We start from the raw sequence: 7,058 nt of genomic DNA, 5'->3' as shown, positions 1-7,058 counted from the left end.
CCTTAATGACTGTTGTTGATCATCTGTTGTCTGCTTTGAGTGATCATTTTGCTGTCAAGGATTTGGGTGCTCTCCATTACTTCCTTGGTTTGGAGGTTTCACGGTCTCTTGCTGGTCTGACTCTCACTCAGCATAAGTATTCCTTGGACTTGCTGCGACGTGCAGGTATGTGGCAGTGCAAGCATGCTGCCACCCCAATGTCTGCGACTGATCGATTATCAGCCTTGGATGGTGCCTTGCTTCCTTCAGATGATGCTATAGAGTGCCGCAGTATTGTTGGTGGGTTGCAGCACTTGACTATCACACAGCCGGATATCTCTTATGCATTAAACCGTGTGTGCCAGTATCTTCATGCTCCTCGGACTTGTGAAGCGCATACTGTGTTATCTCTCTCATACTGTCTCCTATGGTTTGCATCTTCGGTCTACCTCCTCGAGTGCTCTCTCGGGGTTCTCTGATGCTGATTGGGCTGGGAGCCTGGATGACCGGCGATCCCAGCCTGGATGACCGGCGATCAATGAGGGGTTATGTTGTCTTCTTTGGTCACAACTTGATTGCTTGGAGTGCGCGCAAGCAGGCCACCGTCTCTCGGAGTAGCACTGAAACAGAGTATAAGGACGTTGCCAATGCCACGGCTGAGCTCATTTGAGTACAGTCTCTAATCCAGTTTTCCATGCTCGTACCAAGCACATCAAAGTTGACTATCACTTTGAGGGAACGTATTGCACAAAACCTTCTTCGTATCAAGTTCATCTCCCCTAAAGATCAACTTGCTGACATCTTCACGAAACCACTTCCACAACCTCAGTTTGAAGGTTGTAGGCGCAATCTTAACTTACTTTATACTTCAGGTCATAGTTAAGATTGAAGGGTTTTAGATATTGTCTATACGTAGCTTCGATGTACACTCTGTATATTGTATTTGTACACTACGTGTACCGTTATATATATATATATATATATATATATATATATATATATATATATATATATATATATAGGTAAAACTGTGTCTACCATAGCTTGCCACAGAACTAGTTAAGTTTCCCTAAACTTCTAACGGTTCAAAAGTTATCAAAAAATATGAAATAAATATGGGAGCATCTCTCTAATGTAATAAGATGATCCAACGGAGGGATTGTGAAAATATGCATCTATGTGTCCTCGACAAAAATAATAAGCATTTCAGCTCAGTGCGACATAAATATATACTGAACTATTTGTTTTTTGTCCAGGACACATACAGTCGTATTTTTTTAATCCCTCCGTTGGATCATGTTATATTATAGGTGTGTTGGTTCAGTATTTTTTTCAGAATTTTTGAGAACTTTTGCACCGTTGAAACCCTTAACTAGTTCTGTGGCAAGCATTTGTAGAAAATCTTACTCTATATATATATATATATATATATATATATATATATATAAAAGACGGAGCTATTTTGTTACTAGTAACGGAATATTATTCTGTTACTATCAGTCCCCTATAGAGGCCTGATCCATTTTGCACAAGCCGATGCTATCGATGTGGCATGGAACAAAGAAAAAGCCCACCTACTCTGCTGTTTCCATCGCCGGCTCCACCCCCTGCATCCACCCGCCGTCGGCGCCGCTCCTTGCTCCCACGCACCGCTGGCCCCTGCCTCCTTGCTTCCACGCGCCGCCGGCTCCGCCCCCTGTTTCCACCCGCCGCCGGCAGCCGGCCCCTGCTCCCACGCGCCGTCGGCCCCTGCCTCCCTGCTTCCACGCGCCGTCGGCTGCGCCCCCTGCTTCCACCCGCCGCCGCCGCCGCCCCTCTGCTTCCACTGCGCCACCGGCCTGCCTCCCCATTGCTTCCACCGGAGCGCCGCCCCCTGCTTCCACCGCGTCGCTGGCCCACCTCTCTGCTGCTTCCACCGCGTCGCCGCCCCGCACACTGGTTGCCAGTCGCGTGGCCGCCCCTTGCCCAACCTCCTAGCCGTCGGTGCCATGGCCGCGCCACCGCTTCGCAAGCCTCCGTTCAACGACATAACACCAAGCCGTTCGATGTCGCGGCTCGGGAGGTGACCATCTCAACCTTTCCACATTCCCCCCTGGACGTTCATGCTCCTCTGGTGTATATTCAGTTCGTGTTGTAGCTATGGTCATTCTATTATGATTTAAAGCTCATCTTGTGTGGTTTCTTTCTTCAGTCCCAAGTGGCAAATTTGTTATGTAGCATATGGTATCATTGAGCTGCACTTCTGTGTACTGTCCCTCTTCCCCTGCCCCTCAAGCGCCGCTGCTGTCTTGTGCTTGTTGTTCGACAGGTGTTTGTCTGAATGCTTAGAGAAGAGACTTGTTTTCTGTACTAAACTCATTATTAGTTCGGTATGTATTATTTCGTTAGTTCATGAAAAAACACATAATAGTATTGGGTGCGTGTAATCATCAGTTCACGTTTCAAAATTATGTAAGTTTAGATATATCACCTAAAATAAATCCAAAGAAAAATTATGTAAGTTCAGTTTGTGTGCTGCTACAATTTTGCACTTCTTGTCTAGTCGTACTAGTACTGATGAATAACGAGTTGAATGAAAAATGTAGGGGTTGAAGTAAACCCTCTCGATATAACTATTACTGATATATGTGCTCCGCGCCTCCGCCTTTACATTTTTTCGTAAGTTCTAGAATTCGTAGAGCTTCAGTCCATCTATCTTGCTTCGGCGATAACTTACTGCCGCTCGTGCTCTCCGCCTCCATCAGCTCCACCTCGCCGAAGCAATCTGTCTAGAGGAGGAGGTGTAGCCGGTCCACCCGATCTCCGACGTCTTATTCCACCTCCAAAAAATATCTTTTCATCAAAGTACTGGTGCTAGATACTTTTACACATAATTCATACTAAACTGTAAGTTATCTCCGAAGCACTTTGTGCAGGAAATTATCTCATGAGTTGTGTGTAGCGTTTGTGCCTGGTGGGTGTTCGTATAAATCCCTAGGTGGCCACTGTTGGCCAGTTTTGTGTGCTTCAAACATGCTTCAAATTCTTTTCTAAACAAATTATTAGTATGACAAAAGATTTATACGGCTGATAAATCACTAGCATTTGAAGCATGTGTGCTTCAAACATGCTTCAAATGCTAGTGAGATGAATAGCTATAGAAGTGGGTTGTGCTGATAATACATGGCTCATATTTTTCTCAACGGATACTTATGCAGAATTCTCAAGCCACAGAAGGTCCCAGGACATTCACTGTCGGCACCATAGTCCGTTCACCGACGCAAAGATGAGGTCTAGCCATCATCACCCACGACCGTGCACTCGCATCTCTCCAGCTTCAAGTACTGTCCTCCTCTAGCTGCAGGTCGCGTTCTCCTCCAGCCGCAGACCAATGCTATGATGAACATTCAAGGCAGCAAGCACACCACAGGTCGCAGCGCCGCCGTTGATCACATGTGCACATCCGTGCGATTGATGTGTGTGTGCTTTAGGTATGCATCTCAATGCCTCCGCCCTTCCTCTTTTCATGTATTATATTCTAAAAAAATTAGACGCTTTCAACTGAATAAAAAATGTGTCAGACAAGTTCAGGTATAACTACTGCAGGACTTCAGAAATCTGAACAAACAATGCTCAAACCAATAGCTAATGTACGTCTGATGTCAAGTTTCTCTATATGGTTCGCAGTCCAACTGCTGTATCCGGCTGGGCTGCTCATGTGACGAGCTCCTCTTCCAGGTCCGGCAGCCCCCTGTACTTCCTCAATCTTTCAAAGTTTGATCCTTTTTTTGCAGCATGCTGAAAAACAGGATCCAACATTTATGAAAAAGAGATGAATTTAGAGGAAGATGCAGCACTGGAACGCAGAAGACTCAGTTCACAAAAAAAATGAAAAAATGGCAGGAACAGGCAGCAGTTTTCAAAAATGAAGGTATAATAAAGTTCAAAAAAATGCTATTAAATTCTGAGTGTTGCAATTCAATCCTTTTCAGTTAAGTTTCGTAAAGAAGTACATCAGAACAACAAGTTAAGTTTGACAACAAACCTGTAGTAGGACATCAATATATACCCCATTAGCAAAAATCATGTTATGGTGTTTTCATCCTTTCCTGTATTACCTAAAAGATGGTGCTTTGCCATTTCTCTATTAGTGATTCTGTTAGTGCCTGCAAATTGAAAGAGCTCTGGAACTGACCCGTGGACATTTTTCCGTAAAAACATTGCTACTTGTTTTTTCCAATTCTAGGTTTACATTCTAGCATACCTTTTTTTCTTATCAATTATTCTTCTATCCTTCCTTGTAGATGGAGATGTGAGCATGTATACATATGTTCTGGAGACACTAGACTTATCTGGTGGTGTGTGCGTGCTGCTGTATCCTCTTCCGGCCACTCTAATCTACACCCTCAGTACAAGCCGATGCATCGCCAAGGTACACTGGAATGAATATGTGTTTCTTCTGTGGTGATGATTTTGGGAGTAAAATGGGAAATTTAACAAAAGAAATATAAGAGCGCTTAGATCACTAAAGTAGTGATCTAAAATGCTCTTATATTTGTTTACAGAGGGAGTACTCAAGTCCATCTTGCAAACGAGTAGCATTTCAATAGTGCAAACATGCCTCAAATTAAAAAAAACGATCCTGACTTGAAGCAAATTCATATCTAAGTGTTTATTTCATAGCTCATCGATACTCATATAAGCCCGTGCATATCTGGGTGTTTATTACTTCCAACTCTGAAGCTTGACATGCATATTTGGGGATGGTTTCAAGTACTAGTTTGGAACTATATCTAACCGATACTATAAAAAAATTTAGCAGTTCGACAGGGGTGCGGGGTTCAGTTCGACGATGACAAGCTAGGCAGCCGGCCTTTGCATCGTGAACTGGCACAGTTTGATCTTGTAAGAAATGGAAATTCCCTGATGTTGAGTGTGTCAGTACATTTGCTTGGCTGCTTTGCTACTCTAGTTAGTAACATATCACTTGCTAAATCAAAAATATTTTGTTGTTCACTTTCCTGTGTTTTGTTGGATAATTCTCAGGCTTTCTTTCTCTGAGAGGTACAAAAATCATAGTGCTTAATATACTGATGTGTGTGTTATACTTGAATTAAATAAAGTTAGAGGAGAAAGTGCCCCTATTCCATTACTTTGAGAAGTACAAGTACACCTTTCTGATAGTACAGTGCAGGCCTGGTGCTGGCCCTGCACAAATGGCGTCTTTAGCTCACCACGCTACCTCCCTCCCGCCGGTGGCTCTCCGTCCCTATTCAAATTTTTCCAGTGCGTCTTTATATTTTGTTCAGATCAACTACTTGCTGGTCATAAGTCCAATTTCATCTGTGTTTCCATGTTCTTCCTATAGCATAAGTTGATTGGCATTACCGTGACACTGATCAAGCCAACTGCGTGTATTTAGTGATTAAGGTCATTTGGAAAAAACTTTTACACTTGTTGTGATGCCTTACAATTAAGACATTTTTTATATAAACATTGTTGCAACATGAATGTCAAGGAAAAGCATGTGAAAATGCCCTCTATAGGAGAAAGGCTTCTACAAAAAATACTGTTGCAACATTTTAGGCATGCGATTACAATTTTTTTGGCAATTTATTCTAATTGGTGCGTTCAGATTAGTAATATATAAAGAAATTGTTTTGGTAGTACCACCAATCCACCGTTTGTCTAATTAAACAGAAATACACAACGGAAAGCAAAATGTTTTAACTAGTTCAACCCTGTAGGTAATTACATTGTATAGAGGTTGCACCAATTACACTCTATAGAGGCTACATCAGTTCAGTATGAAAAAGGAACACAATGAGTTAACTTTGCAAGTACATCAGTTCACCTTGATTAAAATACAGAAGTGCACCGGCAAGATTTCGATCAGTTCGCTTATAAAAAAATAGAAAGTTGGTAGTGTAAAGAAACCGGAGAACCAATGTCAGCCTAGGTAACTCCACACAAGTGCACCCGTTAGAAACAAAAGGTTCTGCATGTCACTGTCATACCCTGCATAATGGAAATGGATGCAGAATAGGAGTGAAACAGGGAAGGGGAATTGTTGCAGGGGCAAGTGTTGTGGGCATTAGCTGCTATGGTGCATCTTATCCAGTTATTGCTTGGTCTACATGCGGCCATTGCGAGGTTCAGCTTGGTTGACAAAAGTAAAACCAAATTTGGGTGTGTGTGTGTGAGTGTGTGTGTGTGTGTGTGCAAGTGCAACCGTGACTTGCATATGGTGTACAAACAAAGTTATTTTGGTTTTCAGACCCAGAAAAAGTTCAAAAAGAGTATATAGCCTGGGAAGTGGGAAGTACAAGAGGCAAAAGTTACCGAGTACAACAAAAACAAAAAATGTTAGTTTCTCTTTTCTCTGATTTTCAGCTCTTTCTTTCTGTGTTTTGATCATCTGGAGCTGATGAGTTGTTTCATTTTTCATAGTTTCAGAAGTACAAGGGAAAAGATGGAGAGGTTGGACTACTCACGACTGTTGTTGTGGAGCCGTGGCGCGTCGACGAGCTCCTGCAGAGCCACGAGCTGCGGAACCGACGAGCCGGCTGCCTGTCATAGTTCCACAAAGGTTAAAAATAGTTGCTAATTAATTCCACAAAGGATTTTGTATGATCCATAGCCATCAGGCGAGCAGTTTAAGGCCTACTGCGTGAACCGTCCATCGTCTTATATGCATGAGCTTGTTGTCTCGATGCATCTAGCATCGGAGTATCTCCTCCCCCTTGCCGCACACACATGTCGGGCAGTCGAGCTAGTGTTGTTTGTGATTGCTGTCATTGGACAAAGGATTTGTTCTGTAACTCTGTACTGATGGGACCTTCAACATATATGGGGTTTAGAATTTGTTTGTAACTCTGTACTATTGGGACCTTCAGCATATATGGTGTTTTCAGTATTCTGATCTGTAGGCCAAAAATGGTGAACATTTAAACATCAGTTTGATTTAATAAAACTGAGAAGTTCTACTTTTGGTAAATAGCTGAACCTGGGTGCAACAAAGTTCTACCATTAGTCATGGGGATTATCAGTTAATGTGTGGTGTGTTTTTTTGTCAGTTTATGTGTTTTTTGTTTGTCAGA

The 7,058-nt window shown here is 42.7% G+C and overlaps 1 long non-coding RNA gene across 3 annotated transcripts; it reads left to right on the top strand.

Moving 5' to 3' along the window:
* Positions 1-1,512: 1,512 nt before the first annotated feature.
* Positions 1,513-6,831, top strand: LOC123189985 (uncharacterized). Of its 3 annotated transcripts, none has more exons than XR_006496066.1 (6): positions 1,513-2,041; positions 3,177-3,249; positions 3,323-3,449; positions 3,646-3,889; positions 4,263-6,323; positions 6,409-6,831. It is a non-coding gene; the product is annotated as an uncharacterized lncRNA (long non-coding RNA). The 3 variants fall into 3 exon arrangements; XR_006496064.1 differs by having other exon boundaries at positions 1,516-2,041; positions 3,177-3,449; positions 4,263-4,390; positions 6,236-6,323; XR_006496065.1 differs by having other exon boundaries at positions 3,177-3,449.
* Positions 6,832-7,058: the final 227 nt, after the last annotated feature.

This window comes from Triticum aestivum, chromosome 2A, assembly GCF_018294505.1.
Source record: "Triticum aestivum cultivar Chinese Spring chromosome 2A, IWGSC CS RefSeq v2.1, whole genome shotgun sequence".
Taxonomy (NCBI): domain Eukaryota; kingdom Viridiplantae; phylum Streptophyta; class Magnoliopsida; order Poales; family Poaceae; genus Triticum; species Triticum aestivum.
The sequence above is the reverse complement of the archived record's forward strand: the minus strand, read 5'-3'. Positions and strand labels throughout refer to the sequence as shown.